Source organism: Spermophilus citellus (genome assembly GCF_964194105.1).
Source record: "Spermophilus citellus genome assembly, chromosome: 6".
Lineage (NCBI taxonomy): Eukaryota > Metazoa > Chordata > Mammalia > Rodentia > Sciuridae > Spermophilus > Spermophilus citellus.
Window position 1 is genome coordinate 104,268,608 of NC_138187.1, and position 20,321 is coordinate 104,288,928.

Genomic DNA, 20,321 nt, shown 5'->3' on the forward strand with positions numbered 1-20,321 from the left:
GAATTGCATCACATTTCCTAAAATAAATCTTCTCAGGAATGAAGGAAAATTTCTCCTGTTAAGTATATGAAACAATGTCTTTGTGATTATGAAATTCCACAGAGGGGTATTAAATATTAAGCCATGAAGAAAGCTAGCCCTCCCAGCTCAGCCTCCCTAAATAACTGGGTCTAGTGGGAAATGAAAGGGAAACTTAATCCACACTATAAAGCAAAGCCTAATACCGAACAAATTAGTGTACTTCCTAACATCCCTGCAGTAACAATGACTTTGCTTTAGAGCTTTAGAAAACATACATCCTGAGAGACTTGGTTCATCACTACCACAAAATTCCAATTTTCTGCTTACTGTCTTTATTTTAGTCTGCTTCCATATGAAACCCTGATTTCAGCATAGGTTTTGGTATCTCCTTAAATCAGGTGAAATAATTGCTAATGTTTATTGAGCATATAGAAAATGCCAGACCTGTGCCCACGCCTATGATCTCAGTCACATGTCTCTTAACAATGGGGACATGTGCTGAGAAATAAATTGCTGGGTGATTTCATGGTTGTGTGAACATCACAAACTGTGTTTAAATAAACTTACGTGGCCATGGCATCCCCAGGTGATTTACTTCTTTGGGATCATTGTCATATATACCATAAGTTACTGACTGAAGTGTTATATAGCACATGACTATAATTTCTCAGATTCATAGATTTGTCATAGGAGAAACTCTACCCCTGTGAATAGCGGATGGGAAAAAAGCAGTCTGGACAAAAACAAAACTTATTATTATTATTATTATTATTTGTCAATTGACCTTTATTGCATTTATTTTTATGTGGTGCTGAGAATTGAACCCAGTGTCTCACACATGCTAGGCAAGTGCTATACCACTGAGCTACAGCCCTAGGAAAACACTTTAAATGTCATTCTAAACATAATGAGCTTCGATCTCAAAATGCATCAGTAGGAATCAGCTTAAAAGTTGAGATGTTAGTAGTTTAATAAATAATGCTTTAAAATAGACACATTTGAATCATTTTTACTTTCTTTCAGATTCAGTCATGTAATAAGTGATTTTTCTACTTAAAAAAAAAAAAGAGAAAAGCTTGCTCAGGTTAGAAAATTGTAAGGGAGAAACTTTTTTTTAAAAAAGAAGCATTTGTAACCTTAGCATAACACACACAACTTCCCTTCTTTCATCCCTAATCTAAACTTACTGCCCTAGAAAAGGATCTGAAACTCACTCACACAAACATTGACGATGGGAAAAAGTAGCATTTCACCTGGCATGAATATTTGCACCATGTCTAGGATTAGAGACCTTAATACTGTAATGACAGTATTGTGACAGCAGAGGTGGTATGATTTAGGCATCAAAGAGACAGAAATAAGTACAAGAATAGCTGCCCTGATGCACATTAGGTAAACAAGGACAGGAGCAGTCTCTTCATGGCTCTTACCTCTACCACCATGCCGAACATAAAAACTGGTGAGATGCCTCCTGGGAGAAAATGTTGAGACTGAGTCAGATGCACAGCTACTAGGCATACTCAGTCTCAACCAATGTGGCTTTGTGAGATACTATATTATCAGGAACAATCCTATTTCTATGGGATAATATATATTTAACATGCCTGAAATAAGCTTTTCCTCAACTTTCTAACACCAACCAGATCTTTTTTATGCTGCTTGGTGCTTGTGGTGTCTCTTTCATGCTATGCGGCTCTTGGACTCAGGTTCGTGACCCTACTTTGATTTTGGCAATATTGTGAATTGGCAGAATACAAGTACTCTTCACTACAGATTCTAATTTTACTGAATCGTATGCTTTTAATAAATGGCTCAAAGGGAATACACGGCAGGTGAGAGAATGCTGCTCATCTTTTGACTTCTGACATTTGTTATACCTCTTAGCAAATGATAACCAACTCTTCTGAAGAGCAAAGTCATTCATCTGAAAGGAACAATTCTGTTCCTTTCTTTAGTGCAGGACCACCTACATAAGTTCTAGGGAACAATGTAAAACAAAAATGCCAGATCCCTTGTTCAGTAATTAACAACTTCAAGACAGCAAGGCATTAAACCAAGCCCAGAACCCTTTTGTGAGTTGAAACCCAAGTGACTGCCCAACTGCACACCCTCTGGGTGTGCCCTTTTTCCATCCTATTTTCTGTAGTAAATGCATGGGTATTTCAGGAATGCTTTGAGGGCCCTGGGAGGGGCATGGATGGGAAATGAGGGTGTGGCCAGTTTAGAGTGGGAAACTTCTCATCAAGTCACCCTCATGTGAATAGAATCTCAAGTAGAATTACAGATACTTAAAATGGGATGTTGTCCCCCAACTTTTTATTTCCCTCCACTGTACCACTATAATATCTATTTTCAGCATATTTTGCTTTAATGGCTTATCCTTTACTAACACTATATCTATATTTTATACTTTTTTCCCTTTTTTTCTTTTTTTCTGTTTGCATTTTGGTGTTTATTTCCCAGCAAGATGGTCCTCAATTCTGGTATAGCTGTCATTTGTCACTTATCTATACCACCTTTCCTCTCCTAGTGTCTCTATAAATATTTGCTGATTTGACTTGTTACATCATTGTCTTTGGCATGAACATGGAAATAAGAACTTAGCCTGCTAAAATAATAAGCATGTTTTCTCACATGTTGATTATTGTAGGTAATAAAAATATCACTGCCAGTATCTTAAGCAAAAAGAAAGACTTAGACACTCAAACCACAGAAGTGCAGGGATGAAAACCTGCCTATGGAATGCAGATTCAACTTGCAGTCAGTGGGATAGGTGGGTGTGTCTGCACCTCTCTTTTGCTCTGTCTTTTTAAAATGTTCTTTCTGCCTTTATTCTTCCTTCTCTTCCTCTTTTTCTTTACTCTTTGTTCTTTCTTTCTCTTTTTCCTCCTCTTCTCCTCCTCCCCTCCTCTTCCTCCTCCTCCTCCTCCTCCTCCTCCTCCTCCTCCTCCTCTTCTTCTTCTTCTTCTTCTTCTTTTCTCTCTCTCTCTCTCTCTCTCTCTCTCTCTCTCTCTCTCTCTCTCTCTCTCTCTCTCTATTTCTGTCTCTTACCCCACTTCTATCTCCCTCTTTCTACCTCCTACTCTCCCGGGTTACCTCAACTTTCAAGCCAGGCTGTCCTTTTCAGAGTGGACTCACCACAGCTTACATTCTCACAACCCAAGAGCACAGACTACTGTTCAACTTCATCTAAACAAAATCCCAGAGGTTAACTCCAAATGACTTTTGTTCGTCTTTGGATCTGCCACAGTGGCCCTGGGGTGGGAGACCCATCTCAGCAGTTCACAAACTAACTAATTACCATGATTGGTAATTTTCATCATAGCAGTATCATTGGGGTAAAGAAAGAGCTGTTTCCCCTGCAAAGGTAAACAATAATCTACTGCCCTAACTTACCAAGCCTGTAAAAGTAACCCTTATAGTTATCAAAATATCTTACCATGGTGGATATAACCTGAAAAATATATTAGTGGTGTCCTTGAAAACTTCTTTCCTGATGAAGTTTTCCTTGCTTTAATTTGATATTTATAGATTAAATAATATCTTTAAGGGTTAAATCCTGTAATCATTTTCCTTATCCTGTTTTTCCTAATTGGTGTCTGGTTATAGAGTGGTAGAAACTCTGTATTTTCTGGCTTTGTCCTGGTAACTTGTATGATTTAGTTGATCTATTTCTTAAAATGGTGAATTCCTACACATTCATATTAAATAAATCTGCTCTTTTCTTGTAGGTGAGTTTAGAAAAAAAAAATGAGGACTTTTTTAGTTGCCCTAATTGCTAGCTCCAAAATCATAAAAAGGCATTTATCCTCCAAGAATCATTCTAATCTGCAAAATTGGGTGGTGATAAAACCTGTCTCAATGATGTTGTGTAGACCAAATAAGATAATGTGGTAATGTATATAGTGCAGTATCTATGTGCTAGGTGATCAGTGGCTGTTTATCCATCATTTAATATAAATGAAATCCCAATCATGGCTCCCTACAATATGATGTGGTAAACTGATAAGACAAGTGGCATACTGATAAGTATTTTAAGAACATAGTCTGTAAATATAAGGTATTATTGTGACTCAGTTACTTTCCTGGTTATATAAAATGTCTTGGTTCTGAGTCCAAGAGTAAACTTTTATATGGAAATGGTAGTATAACTAATACCTCCATATTTACACTGTGTGATTGATACAATGGAATCCATTTCTAATGCTTAGAACAACTAACCCATTGGTCTTTTGTCATAAGTCAAAAAAAAAGTGTTTTTTCACCAGCTTGCAAGTATGCAAACAGAATTGCTAATAAGAAATCCTCCTTTTTAAAGATCCAGACATGTCTTCACTGAACAACATGAAAATTAACTTTTTTAAAAAAAATTCTATTTGACTATTTTTACTAGAAGATGGGAGTAAACTAACATTCACTCTGCCAAGCATCTCATTGCTGGTCTCACAGAGCATAGTCGTAATATGTAAGGAACTTGGCAATCCTAGTCTCCTGTTTTTAGGAAAATGTTAGCATTAATGTCACTTTACCGTTAACGAGGCCCTGTGGAATGGAGACAGCTTGTTTTAATTAGAAGAAAGAGGTTCCAATAGATTGATGATATATATAAGTTTTTACTCTGAGTAAGAAGCTGTGAGCCAGGTCCTAGGAGAAGAGGGCAAGGCTCCTAGAACAACTTCACTTCTCAGTTTAGCTTCATTGTAAGTTGAACTCAATTCTTGGACAGAGTGTTCATCTATGTAGTACATGAGATTACATATTCACTCATTCCATACTGAAATCTACTAGGCACCAAGACATTCAAGCCCATTTGAAGAAGGTCTCATCTGCCTCCATCTAATAGTCCAGCTGCTGACGTGTAATGTGTTGGGGAGAAAGAAAAGGGGGTTGTTAATTCTACCCAGAGGACTTTTGACATGTAGCTTAGAGCTAATGTAGGATTGTCACAGGCAGTTCAGAGAGGTTAAGGACATTTTAGGCAAGAAAACCTGGCTCTAGGAATTGTTCTCCAAACCTTATAATGCATAGTGTGGCCTACCATAATTTTATTTTTAATCATCATGACATTTTAATATTTATTTAATAAATAGATTCATTTAAAAAGTAAATGTGACATCAGTCAGAGTTATGTTTAAAGTGTTGTCTAATTTAATTTAACTTAATTGCTTTAAAGCAGATAGTCTTTGATGAACCAAGAGAAAGGATGCTACTCCTCAAATTGCATAAGCACATGGAGAAAATGATTTGAATGTCCTTAGAAGGACATTACATTGAAGAATGCCTCATGCCATATTAACATTCCTATTTCCATAATTTGGGCTCAACTGAGTTATATGTTCAGATTTATATATGTTATCAGGATAAGTTTAACAAGGAAGGGGCCATTTTCAAAGCAATTGAGATTAAATCTGAAGAATAGAGATAAGGAAAGAATTATTCTTACATAATAACGTATTTGTTGGATATCTAAGTGAAATTCCCTGTTGGAGTGCTATTTAGTGTTGTTGCCTTACACTGATAAATGACTTTGGCCACCATCACCCTTTTCATTCAGATACCGATTTCCAGAGAAATGACCCATAAAATAAATACTTTTCCCAGGGCCAACTTTCTATAACTGAAGTTTTGGCAGGACAATTGACAAACTAGACAGTTAAGTAGTAGCAAATGGAGGCTGAGAATGTGTGGGACATCTCATTTGCATTCATGAATAGGAGTAATTAATTGCATTAATGCATAATAGGCAATTCATTCACCAATTATTTATGCCCTACTAGGTGCTCAGCAATGTTTCTGGCAATGTGGGTCTTACCCTCTAATTAGAAAAGCAGACCATAAAAAACTATGCCCATGTTTAAATTGCAGTTTGAAGAATAAACATCAAGTAATTTTTTTTTTTTTTTTAAGAATCAATTGGAAGAGGTTCATTTAAAAAGGTTGTTCAAAGCTTTGGGGCAGAAAAGATTGAGTGCTTTCCAAGAGATGGACCATGAGATGAAGTGGATGAAATAGGCCAGCTCCTGATCACTCAGGCCCTTATAAGTCACACAGGTTGATTTTTGTTGCTCATCCACTAGGAAACCATCCAGTGTGTTTTTTAGCAAGGAAATGCCTGATTTGATTCATGGAATGAGAAGATGGTTGTTTGCCACATGTATGGAAGATTGGAGAGTGGTAGTAGCCCAGGTGAAAGGTATGCATTCTAGACTAGAGTAAGCTAATAGAGACCATAGAAAGGGTATATTTGGGATACATTTTGGAGTAATATTCACACAAACTTGCTATTCCCACATTCCTGAATGGACTGGTTTTGGGATCAGAAAATTTGAAATGTTAGTTCAGATACTGACAAGGGAATGCTAATTAGAACATTGGAGATCAAGATAGCAAGCTTCTTTTTTCATCTCCTAAAATGCTTTTTTAAAAACTGAGGTTATAGAAGATCTGAAACCCTAGATATTAAGAAATTCACTTTGTAAAACTTATCTTAAAAGGACAAAAAAAATATCCTAAGGTGGAGTTTAGATGAGAAAGAACTTTGTGTTTGCTTCTTTATCTTGACATATTCCAATAATTCTTTTATTTTTAGTGGTACTGGGGATTGAACCCAGGAGCACTTTACCACTGAGCTATACCCCCAACTCCTTTTTTCTTTTTCTTTCTTTTTCTTTCTTTTTTTTTTAAATTTTGTGTCAGGGTCTTGCTAAGTTACTAAGGCGTGATCCTCCTGCCTCAGCTCCCTTTTGTTACTGGGATTATGTTACTTGGCCACCATGCCTGACCAAGAAATGATTTTTAAGCTTAAGAAAATCTTCTTCAAAAAAACCTCAGGAATTTTATCTTCAGCATTGCAAAAAAAAAGAAGAAGAAAGAAAGAAAGAAAGAAAGAAAGAAAGAAAGAAAGAAAGAAAGAAAGAAAGAAAGAAAGAAAGAAAAGTAATAATAATAAGCTGTGGGGCTAGGGCTGGGGTTCAGTGGTCAAGCACTTGCCTAGCAAGCTCATGACTCTTGGTTCAATCCCCAGCACAACATAAAAAAGAAACAAGGGAAGGGAAGGAAAGTAAAAGAAATCCTTATGTTAAAAAGAGGCAGTAGTTCTAGTTAAAGCACCCAACAGGGAATTTGAGACCAACACCCAAGAAAATAGCTTGTCCAAAGATATTTTTGCCTTGGTAAAAATTTAAGCATTGTCACATCATTTAGTGAGTGTGTAGAAGCTTGTAAGTTCCTTAATTCTTAATTCCTCCTCAAAAATTCTTAATTTTCCTTCAGCATTTGCTAAAAATATCTTCTTGAGGACTTAGCAAAATTTATAGTAGAACTATCTTGGACCAAAATATACTTCCTGGAGAAAAGATCTTTAAAAGTACCCCTTTAAAAATAACATCATGTAGTTTATATGGGCTTTAAAGATGTCCTAGAAGATGTTATTTTTAAGAGGTAAATTTAAAATTTCTTTAGAATAATTTCAAGCAATTTAATGATAATAATCAGAAGAAGATGACTAGATCTCTTGGATTTATATAATATCAGTTCTGAGTTCTTAGGTTTGTGTGGATTTCTGCTTGGAGAAAAGGTCTTATTTTTAAGATAATAGAAAACACAGCAAAGCAAATGCATAGTTCAGTGTCACAATTTCTCCATACTAACTTTAACCCCTTCAGGCAGAGGAATTTCAAAGCAGTGAATCCCTCCTCCTGTTCTGCTTCAGGACTTCACTCTTAGCACTCCAATCCCATTATTGGGAGTGAAATTTTAGAGAAATTTAAAGAAATGGAAAGTGTTTCTTTTATACTTAAAAATGAGGAGCCTTAAGGTAAATAAATAGATCATCAGAAATTAGTTATGAGAGACAAGATGGTCTCTACCATGTTGTCCATATTGGTCTCTGAAACAGGGTTGAGCTAATGACAGGTGTTAGATCAGCACATGTTGAAATTATTTTATTTGACAAACAGCAATTAGCTCATTTGGTTTTGTCTGCTGAACTCTGGTTAAGCCTTAGAAGCAACTATGATTTAGCCATCAAACTCAAATGTAAAAGTAGTAATCAATGAAAGTGTGTGCTGAGTGCATGTGTCAGGGGCAGTTGTGGGATGGGGGTATCAAGAGTGCACGTCAGGATTAAGACATTTTCAGAATGTACATGTCAGTATAGAAAAGAAAAAAGGCAATCTCTGAGTATTTTGGGAGAGAAAGTCTAGAAAGTTTTAAGAAAGTAGATAGAATTGCTGTACTTAATATTAAAAGATACTGTACATTATTAGCCATCAAAGAAGTACAAATCAAAACCACAGTGAAATAAACTTTATGTTCAGCTGGGCGTGGTGGAGCATGCCTGTAATCCCAGCAGCTCAGGAGGCTGAGACAGAAGAACTGCAGGTTCAAAGCCAGCCTTAGCAATGATGAGGTGCTAAGCAACTCAGTGAGACCCTGTCTCTAAATAAACACAAAATAGAGCTGGGGATGTGGCTCAGTGGTTGAATGCTCCTGAGTTCAATCTCTGATACCCCACACCCACCCGGGGGTGGAGGGAAACTTCATGTTCACTAGGATAGTTTAAAAAACAAACTAGAAAATAACAAGATTTGAGGATGATGGGGAGGTGTATGGAACTCTGATACACATTGCTGGTAGGAGTGTAAAATAGCGCAACCACCAGTTCCTCAAAAAGTTAAACATGGAATTACCATGTGCCCCATCAATTCCCTTCTAGATATATGCCTTAGAGAAATGAAAACATATCCATACAAAAGCTTGTACACAAATGTTCATAATGGCATTATTTATAAAATTCAAAAATGAAAACAATTCATATGCTCATCATCTAATGAATGGGCAATCACAATAAGGTGTATCCAAACAAAGTGTAGTATACTATATAATGACTATTCAGCAATTAAAAATAAGTGAAGTACTGATATATAATTTTCAATGTGGATGAACCTTGAAAATGTACTGAGTGAAAGAAGCCTGCCACAAAAGACTACAGCTCAAATGATTTGACTTATATTAAATGTCAAGAATGGGCAAATACAAATGGTTAAAAAGTACTCAGTCCTTGTCAATCTTTGGGAACTGGGAAAGAGAAATGGGGAGTGGCTGCTAATGAAATCTCTTTCAGGGGTATGGATCAGAGGGTTTTGCATAATCCTATAAATGTACTAAAAATAATCAAATTGTTCACTATAAATGTCTGATTGTATAGTATGTTAATACATCAATAATACTGTTTTCAAGAAGGAAAATAAATAGAATTCTCACATTAGATTTGTAAACATAAATGGGGCCATAGTTGAACATAAGGTCAGCCTTCAGTGATTTCCATGTAGATGGTTCAGTTTTGGAATCCTATACCAGTTCTTCTTCTCCATACCTGGCACACTCTTGCCATTTCCCCTTGCCCATGCAGTTCTGCATGTTCTCAAGGAAAGCAGATGTTTTAAAAATTTATATGAATATTAGCTAAATAAATCAAATTTTAGGAGATAAATTTGCTGGAAAAATTGTAAGAAAGAATGAAAAGAAATCACATAGCTCATTCTGAAATCAAAACGATCTTTGTGAATGCAATTAGTAATTTATGATAGCTTTACTCTTCAGTGATGCTATGACCCAGTGCTTTCCTTACATAAACTCATTTCAGGAAATCTGTCATACTAAATGAAAAAAAGTATATTGTATGAATATGTGTGTGTGTGTGTGTGTGTGTGTGTGTGTGTGTGTGTCATTTTGAAATTATTCATGTGTTGCCAATAAAATCTGATCTACACAAAAGGAGAAAGTTTTTTAAGTTTTCTTATAGACTATTTCTAATAGAAAGGGTAACTACTTAAAAAACCAGAGTAGGTTGTAATAAAAATGATTACAATGAATAAAAGTAAAAGGGAAAGGAATCTGTGTTGCTGGGGGTAAAGACTTGTATCTTTTTCTCCTATTTAATGGAACTTCCATACCTTTGTCTGTACTATAGTTTGGATTTTAAATGCCCCTCAAAGGCTCATATGTTAAATTCTTGGTTCCCAGTGTGGGACTATTGGGAAGTGGTAGAATCTTTCAGAGGTGGAGCCTTGTGGGAGGATGTAGGTCATGTAGGGTATGTCTTTAAAAGGGATAGTGGGATCCCCTTCTTCTTTTCTCTTTCATTTCTCCATGTGCTCCTACCATAATGTGCTACCATGGGGCCAACTAGTCTGGACTCAAACCTCAAAAAAAAAAACAAAAAAAACTTTTTGCTTTTTAAATTGATCATTTCAGATTTTGCTTTGTTTTGTTTTTACATTAACAGAAAGTGGACTAACATACTTTGGACATACGTTGGAAATCCCTGTCACTACATAGTCCCTTCTTTGGCCTTCCCAGGGCCATCCTTAGTTATTGACAGGGACTCACCTTCACTGGTCTTTAGACCTGGGTGCTGCTTGAGGGGCTTGCTTCTGTTTATTATACAATGATGGTTAGAAATGGGATGTCTCAACAGCTATTAGGTCATTAGAAGAATTTTGATCTCATAGAAAGGAGAATTTTTTGAGGAAGGCAGGGACAGGAAAAAGACTTTATATAGGACTTAGTAGCCAGTGGACACTCAATGAAGATTAATCATGCTAATGCTGAGGAACTGGCTGTAGAAATGCAACGTGGTCTTGGGTATTGACATTTCTAGTCAATATAAGTGTCATCAATTGAACTATAGCCGTGGCAAATCAATATCACATGGCTTGGGTTCTTTAGTTCATGTGAAAAGATATTCATATTTTTTTCCTCCTTAAAGTAAACTTTAAGTCATCATCATCTAAATTATTTTATATATAATTTTCCCAACTTTATTGAGGCATAATTGACAAATAAAAATTATATATTAATATATTATGTTTAAAACATGATGTTTGCATATATGTATACATTGTAAAATGACTGCTATATCCATCACCTCACATAGCTAACTTCTTCTTTTGTAGTGATAATACTTTAGGTATACTCGCTTAGCAAATTGTAAATATATAGTACATATTAACTATATCACCATGCTGTACATTATCTCCAGACTTATTCATTGTATAACTGAAAGTCTGTATTCCTCCAGCAACATATATATCTATATGTGTGTGTAGTTTATATACTACTATATATATATATATATATATATATATGTATATATATGTAATATATTATATGTAGAGATGTCATTATATATACTACTCACAAACATATATATCACTTCAAATTTATACCCTAATGTTTTTGGTATTTTAGGAGCTATGATTTTGAATTTTTAGAAGTACTAATCTTGCAGAGTCAAATAAATGAAAATAGAATTATATCTAGTATAATTACTAACATCATATAAATCTCTTAAAATTACAACACATAAGCTTTCAATCATCATAATAATATTAATATATAGACATACCAGCAGCTTTTCTGCTCAATATGTTTTAATATTGTCTTATTTGAAGCCCATGAGTATTTTTATTTTGTTATTGTATCCTATTTTGACTTATTTTGTCTTTGTTTCCTGAGTAAAATCTGAGAATCCCTGCTACTCTGAATGACTTTCTAAGTTTGAAAAGTTTATTTAATCAACTTTATCTGTCATTTTATCTTCTTGGTAATTTTAAATGAACATTTAAATCCATCAGTGTTGTCTCCATGCTCTCCCACTTGGCCTTGGCCATGTTCCACCTCCAATTGATTATAGAGGCCAATCCCTTCATTTAGGAGTAGCAGTTAAGCTGGCACCCGAGTGTCACACACTGTATCTCGATGAAAGAGTGAGTTCCGGGCCAACATGTCTCCACAGCTCATTGATCTCCCTCTGGAGATAGACTGGTATGTCTCCTTACAAAGTCCTTCCTTGAATGATTTAAAACTTGATGCTGAGCTGTATAAAGTCCTGTTTATCCAAACAGCTATCCAGCTGTGCCTACAGAGTGGGGATCAACCTGAGAGCTGCCACTTCTATCTTTACACAAAGGGTATGCAGACCTCTCCTGGCCTGATCTGCCTCTCCCCTTGCATTGTGTGGAGTTGGCTAATGGCTAGAGCTGGCAAAGGGAAAGCCAAGATTGGAGAGGAAAGATATCTGTATCCTTGTGCTGGTGCACAGTCAGGAAGTAGACATCCCCTGTTTCTTAGAGACAAGAAAATTTAAGCTTCCTGGCTATTTGTAAAGAAATATTAATATTTTACTAAATCGTGTTGATGAGCACAGAATTAGGGCTGTGTTGCCTTGAGTCTAAAGCTGTTTTGCTGTGAGCGGAGTGCTTGGCGTCATGTAGTCACTCCTATCTCTTCTTGGGCTTTACTGTGTTCTTCTGCCCCTGGGGTGGTTCTGGGGTTGAGCTGGGAAATGACTTGACTGGAATGTTCCCTAGAGGAAAGGCAGTACCCTGCTTTAGAGTGCTGGCTGCTCGTTCCCTGAGAGAGTTCTGATCCCCTGAATTCCCATTAATCCAAAGATGACCTTTGTCTCTAGCAAATAAGACATGGGAGAGCAGAACTACTGAGCAGTAGAAGGTGTTCTTGACTTAGTATTTCATCAAGGTAAGCCTGTAGTAGGAATAGGGGGAGGCAGCCCGCAGTGATAAGACATGATAGAAACACAGTGTTATTTTTTTAAAGAAACAGAATATGTTTGCAGTTACATTAAGGATTTAGTATTTTGCTCTATATATTTAAGTGCTATTAATAGGTCTGTTTTATGATATGAGCATCTAAATTGGGCTGCATCTGTTATCACATTGAAAAATGATAAAGACTGCAAATTAAGTTATATTATAGGCATTCACTCTTTTCGGGGCAGGGGAGAGTGGGAGTACCAGGGATTGAATTCAGGGGAATTCAACCACTGAGCCCCAGCCCCAGCCATTTTTCATATTTTATTTAGAGACACGGTCTCACTGAGTTGTTTAGTGCCTCGATGTTGTTAAAGCTGTCTTTGAAGTGGGGATCCTCCTGCCATTAGCCTCCCGATCTTCTAGGTTTACTGCACCAGTGTGCCAGCTTAGACTTGTACTCTTAATGTTTTGAATACTCATAAATAGGCATTCATTTCTAAGTTAAAATAGCTAGAAGTGGATGTTTAAGGTGAGAATCCCCATCCTTGAAGTTTTAATTTGCCAAAAAATATGTATTAGAATTGAGCCTCAAAAAATTGTTGAATAAGGAAAAGGAGGTAAAGTGCTAATTATCTAATCTTTAAAATATCATAATTATCATTATGTATGTGGACAGTATATAAGCTACCAAAATGTATTGGAGATGATCCTCTGAAAATTGTTGCATAAAGAAAAAGGAAAGAGAAAACAACCAACTCTTTCATCTTTAGAATATTCTAATTAATATTATGGATCTAGATAATACATATTTTGCAAAAATAAAGCATATCAGACAAAAGGTGTATCCAGATAGACCTTAATTTTATTAGATGAGATTATTTTTAAAAATTAACCTCTAGAGGCAAACTCTTACAGCCTTGGATGGGGGGTTGAACATTTTTGGAAATTTTGATAAAATTCCATTTGGCCACTTTAAAGCTTTCCAAGAATATGTGGGAGATAAATAAGATGAGGCATAGTTAGAAGGGAAAAAAAGGTGTATTTTATCAGTTGAGAACATTTTCAATGTTGACAAATAGCTCAAAAACTTTCATTTTAAAAGTCAGACTAGATGTGAATATTAATGCATTCTTAAACTCAAATGCTATTTTTAAGACAGAATATAGTATTTTAAGGTGTAATTCTGTATGGAGTTTGTATTTGGGTTTATTTCTCATGACCTCTGATTAGTTTTCTCAATGTTTTCAGTTTATAAAGGCTGAATATTATAGTCAGTAAAAGAATGGTCTTTTAATTTAAAAGAGCTAGATTTGACTATCTCTGACAGTATCTGTATAAGCCTCGGCACATTGATTTACCTCTCTGACCTCAGTTTGTTTCCCCATCTATAAAATGAAAGTTCTGACAGTACCCAGTTCCTATATTAATTATGTTAGCTACTAAGTACAAAACATTTAGCACAGTCTTACATATAGAAACTTCTCAGTTAATGTTGGTTGTTGTCAAAGTCATTAACATATTGATATTATTGTCAATGCAATAAACTTGGTGTTAATTAGAAGGATTTGATGCTAAAATTCATAGAAGCTAAATCCCACACAATTCTGTCAACCATTCTTTTTTGTTTGTTTTTTGTTGTACTAGGAATTGAACCCAGCGGCAATTCTACTTCTGAGCTTGTATCCCCAGCACTTTTATTTTATTTTGACTCAGGTTTTCACTAAGTTCCCTAGGCTGGTCTTGAACTTGTGATCCTCCTCCTCAGCCTTTCAAGTGGCTGAGATTATAGACATGTGCCACTGCACCCAGCTCAACCATTCTTTCTCAATTCTGTTTTTCCAAGGCATGAATTGAGGCAATATCAATTATAAGCTCTTAACTTTGAGAAATTACTTAATCTCAGTTTTAGCTTTCCATTTTGTACAATTGCAATAACAATCTCTAAAGTACATGACATTGAAGCTATTAATGATATTAAGTACAAAATTTCCAAGCCAGTGAATAGCTCATCACTGGTGCTCAATATCATGAATACTACCATTGATTTTTAAGTTACTGTTATCGTTATGTACGAATCTAATGTTTTTCTCTTCATGAGTAAAATAGTAAGGAAAAACTTGGAAAAGAAGAAGAGAGAAAGCAATTCTTAATAAAATATACTGATTAGGAAGAATAATAGTGCTTAAAATAAAAGGTGAAAAACACAGAGATTATAAATCACATGAGATTCTCTGTCATTGTCTGTATCTGTGTTTATTAGCATCCGTATCTGCCACTCAATATTTATAACTAAGCCAAAAGTGTTCTTGCCACGGAACCCTATGCCTTCTTCAATGTGAATATAGCAGTTTTTGTAGGTTTGTTCTGTTTTGTTTTCTTCACCAACTCAACTAACCCCTGCTGATCATCATCATTTTTTAAGATGTGGTTTCTAATCCCTTAGATTATAGATCTGTATTTATGGCAGAGTTGTATTGCAGTTCTTTAAAAGACAAAGATTGTTTCTCTTTGGCTCTCTTTATTTATTTTGATGTACTCAGTTAAACATTAATCAAAACCATCAACAGAGCATGGAAAAACAGACGTTGGAGTTTAACATAGAGGAGGAGCTAAGTCTATTTAAATTACAAAGTCAGGAACTAGAAGCTAGATAATATTGTTACAAATTACAGAAAATGAAGGAAAAGCTATTTCCTTTTAGTATCAAGGACAGACAGGTGGATGGATGGACAGATGAATGGATAGATGAGGAGTTACTGGAAATCACACAATCATTCAGGAAAAAAATATAAACCTGTCAGTGAAATAGCTGTTATTGAGAGAAAAGCTTAAACTGCCTCCTACTTTATAAAGATCTGTACTTCATCTGTTGCTAGTAAAGAAAATAAAGTTACCTACAGCATACTCTGTCACTAATTACAATCCACTAGGATTTTCCAGACACTCTAGTGAGAACCAAATGCCACTCACAACCTCTTATCCAAGAGAAATAGGGATATGACCATAAGTAAACTGGTGGGTTACAGTAAAAAGAAAATGTATTGACTTCCAAAAATATTTATTTTATTCTTTATGAACAGTTACGAAAAGAAATGTACATACTAATGCTGATCTTAGAAAGGCTAAGAATGAATTATGCATATCCAAATTCCTAATTTTAAGAATGATTATCCATTTTTACCTAATTATTTGATAAAATCCCTAACAAGAATAATGGAGTTCACCACCTTTTGGGAGAATAGTCATAAAATAATTTTATTCATAATTTTATAATACAAAGTCATAACCTCCTGTCTACAATTTGAAGACCTCCGAACCACTGGAATCATAAGTTTATTCATAAGGGTTATAGCAAACTTATCTATCAGCAGAATTCAGTTTAAACATGAGGCTGTTCATTGTTTTTACTCAGCCCACTTAGTGTGAGTGTTAATTTGCTTACTTTAGAAATAGTGATGTGTTTGATTATTCCATGCTACAAAAGACCCTTTTGGTAATGTTATATACCATATTCCTGTTGGAAATTGGGAAAGTTCTGACTTCTGTAAACCATTTGGCCCTAAGGGTGAAACATTATAGAATAAATGGCAGTATGGTTTACTGAACCACATACTCACTAACCCTAATTCTACTTTCTCTAGAAACACAGAGATGAATTCAACCCCTTTTCTACTTAAAGAATCTTCTGATACTTTTGGTATGAAGCAACTGTTCATAGTTGATACCAAGTGCTACCAGGTTTTCTATTTCCCCAACATGATATTCTCAGTTCTCTTAATTGTTTTGGAGTCCCTGGACTTTTTGAATTCATTTAGCTTTCTGTTCAGCCTGGGCTTCACTTGATATTTTAGCTATGTCCTTTCTAGTGTGCCTAACCCTTCACCATCCTTGCTCTGAGAGAAGTTCTCCGAGCTAGGCTATTCTGAAATCGGTGTTGCCAGCCTAAGGTACATTCTCTAAGGATTGAATATTCTGAGCCATTTCTTGGGAAACAGGAGGCAGATACGAAGTTCAAATTTTCATTTTCCTGTGTAGTCACAGGACCACATTCTGCTTTCTCTGAAACCTGAATACTGCCCTGCCTTCTTCCCTCTAAACTTAGGACTTATCAACATACTTTAGTGAAGTCATTCAACATACAACTGGAGGTGTGAACAAAAACATATCTCGACCCTGATGGAGCTTTCATTATCATGGCAGCAGATCATCAATAAATATATGCTGTGCCCTGCAAAAAAATAAAAGTACAGGCCAAGGAAAGCCAGCGTTCTATAGAAGGTGGTTTGTTTTATATAAATTAGCCTGACATTGTTTCTCTGAGAAATAAGTATAGGGACCTAAAAGAAGTTAGAGAATAAACTAGTTGAAATCTGGAGGAAGAACATTCCAGACAAGAAGCAGCAAGTACAAAGCCTGAGAGAGAAATGCATTTAGCCTGGTGGCTAAAGTGGATGGAGCAGAGTAAGCCAGAGGAGAGAAGTAAAAAAAAAAATAATAATTCAGGGAGAGAGTCAGAAGGTACAGTCTGGTGGAGCAAGTAAAAACAGGGCTTTAAGAAGGAGGGCATATGGGAAGAACTATGCTGCTAGTGCTAATATAAAGAAGAGGAGTTTTTAACTTTTGGATTTACAATCTTGGAGGTCTTGGCAAACGCAATTTCTGTTGAGTGGTTAGGGACAAATGCCTGATTAAATGGGAGCAGAGGAAGTAGAGGCAACTCTCTTGAAGAGTTTGTACATGAAAAAAACCTCAGCAAAAGGACATTTAGCTGGGGAGGGGAGTAGATTAAGGTTTTTTGTTTGTTTGTAAGTGGGAGATGGTAGGATAAAAAGCATATTTGTAGCTGGATAGGAATAATCCAGTAGAGAAAAAATTGTGACCCTTGCTCCCCATTAATTAATGTGTGTGTGTGTTCCCTGATCCATCCCTGCCTTATATCTCCCAAATCTTATTCCTTAATTAAGCCATTCTTCCTCTTGCATAATTCTAAGCCATTCTGATATAAATATCTTTGTTGTGCTCTTTTATGAGTTTTTCAGGGAGGAAATTGGTTAAACTCTGTATAACTGAATTTCTAGTTTCTCCCAACCACTAAAAAAAAAAAAAAAAAAAAAAAAAAAAAAAAAGTCTTTCTAAAAAACTGGATACAAATGGTCAATACACTTTATCCTTGCTAGTAAAGTGTCAAAACAAAAACAACAATATAAATTCCAACTGAGCTAACTTTAAATCTCACTAGTTATAATCAAACGTTTCTGAACCACAGGCAAAAAAGGAAAAAAAATCATAGAGATTAAGAAAATATCTTAACACAGGTGGAAATAGTAAAAGGATGTTTGTATGATATATTTCAAATGTAGTAAATAGCAGTACTCTCCTTTAATAAGGGATGAACTTTGCTGTCAAATATGGTTTTGTAATAGTCTTGGCCATCACATATGGCAGGAATTTGTTTTATTTACTATCATAAGTTTGTGGTACCAGTGACTATTGTTTTAGCATTTTTAAGAAATCTAAAACATCCTGAATATGTACAGAAAGAACATGGACATTTTATAGGATTTGGATAAAGGGCACATCAACTGAACCACTTTTGTAAATTTCATGGAAAACCAAATCTAACATGAATTAAATGATCCATGAGAAAAACAAACTCATTTTTTTCTAAGTTCAGAGATTTAAAAATATTAGTGATGAACAATGTGATTAGAAGCATAAACATCCTAACATGTATGCAAACCCGAATATTGCTATTTTTAGAGATTCCTAAGCTTGTATATATTTTTTAAAAAGTTATAAAGAAAAGTTCTAAATATCACTTTCGTGCTTTTTTTTTGTTTGTTTTTTAGAGAGAGAAGATGGGAGGGGAGGGGAAGGGGGATAGTAGAGGTTAGGAAAGGTAGCAGAATACAACAGTCACTAATATGGCAGTATGTAAAAATGTGATGTGTAACCGATGTGATTCTGCAATCTGTATTTGGGGTAAAAATGGGAGTTCATAACCCACTTGATTCTAATGTATGAAATATGATATGTCAAGAGCTTTGTAATGTTGTGAACAACCAATTAAAAAAAAAAAACACTTTGGTGCTTTTTAAAAAAATTTTTTTTTTTTTTATTTTTTGATAGGTGTTTGTGGTTAGGCAGGAAGTCCTGATACCATATTAAATACTTTTTGGAACACTATGAAAGACAGCATACAATTCAGCCTCTTTTTTACAAAATGGAAGGTGAGCCTTGCTAAGAATTTTCTTTTATAGCAGTATAGAAAGTGGACATTTGCAGGGCTTGCCTGCGACACCATTGGTCTCTGCTTTTCAGTTGAGCCTGTTATGATTTGAGATTATAGAGGAATTATGTTAACTCTCCTTTAACTTTTTTTTTCCTTTTTTTCAAACTTTAATCTTTTATCATCATCAAAAAACAGCATGACATTTTTGAGGCCTTAAATACTTTCCTCTCTTCAGAAATATCTTCACTAAGTTCACTTTTCATCTCAGTTTATATTCTGGGTTTTTGCTAAAAATTTTTCCACTGAAAAGTCTATCTTATGTACTTTAAAATTGTCTCAAGTACAATTTACATTCCTTAGAGAAATGTTAAAAATTTCTAGAAGGTAGGGTCTCAAAAATGTGTTGACAGTTTTATCATCTTCAGACAAATCTTACGTACCTCTCTTTTTCAAAGAGGAACACCTGTAGCCCATTGTGTTTCTATTATGCTTGCCTGAAGAGTTCAAAATGTGTGCAATTATAGAGCTTCCTTCCCACGCCTGATAAAACACATTGTTTTCTAAGTAGTTTCTTTTTAAGAAAAAAATGTTGAACTGACACATTTTTATTTGTTCAGATATAATACTCAATCTTTTAGAATCAAATGATTCTATAATAACAATATAAAGATACAACTAAATAAATATTAATATAAGTATATAGTATTTAATCTGTGATACATTGGTAAAATTAAGAAAGTAAGTAAATGAAAAATAGGAAGATAGAGATGGCTGCAGATTCATTAAACACTAAAAATGTTGCTTTTGTTTGTTTTTAAATTTTCACAGTCATTATGCTGTTCTCCAGGGCAAGGGTTCTCAAAATGTGGCCCCTGGACATATATTCTATCTAGGGACTTGTTACAAAGCACATTCTTGACTTTCTTTCTTGACCTCATGGGTAGGAATCAGCTGTCTGTTTTAATAAGCTCTTCTCTGCACACTTAGGAACCATTGTTGTAGGTCTTGGGTAATAATGATACGGCTGGTTACTGTGAGGAGTTCTTGCTTCCCCAAATGCTGAAGTATAACACTAGAGAAGCACACCCGAGGTGTTAGAGTAGAAAGTAAAAGGCTTTGTTAAAGCAGAGAAGACCCGCCCCCCTCCCCACCCAAGAAGGTTATCAGAAAGGTTCCAATGGTGGAATGGGGAGATCTTTTCCTTTTTACATCTAAGGTCTTCTTTTATCCTCCTACATTTCTGTCTCTTTTCTTGCTTATTTCCCTCTATCCTACCTGTGATGCTGCAGGTGGGAAGGCCAAAAGGTGGAAAACAGGTGGGCCAATGGGGGTGTGGGGGTCTAGGGTGATTTGATTAACACCTCCCTATTTGCTGGGAGCTGCTTCATTAACAGTTCTTTAGAATGGGCCCTGGCCTTGGGGACATTCACATTTCAATCTCCCAGGTGTAGTTCTGATTTTCCAGGCTCAGATAGGACTTTTCTTTATGAACTCCATTTTCTTTATTAAGC

The 20,321-nt window shown here is 35.4% G+C and overlaps 1 protein-coding gene across 1 annotated transcript in view; it reads left to right on the plus strand.

The window, feature by feature from the left end:
* FMN2 (formin 2) overlaps window positions 1-20,321 on the plus strand; it is a 372,575-nt gene that overhangs the window by 340,369 nt on the left and 11,885 nt on the right. The window lies entirely within an intron of this gene.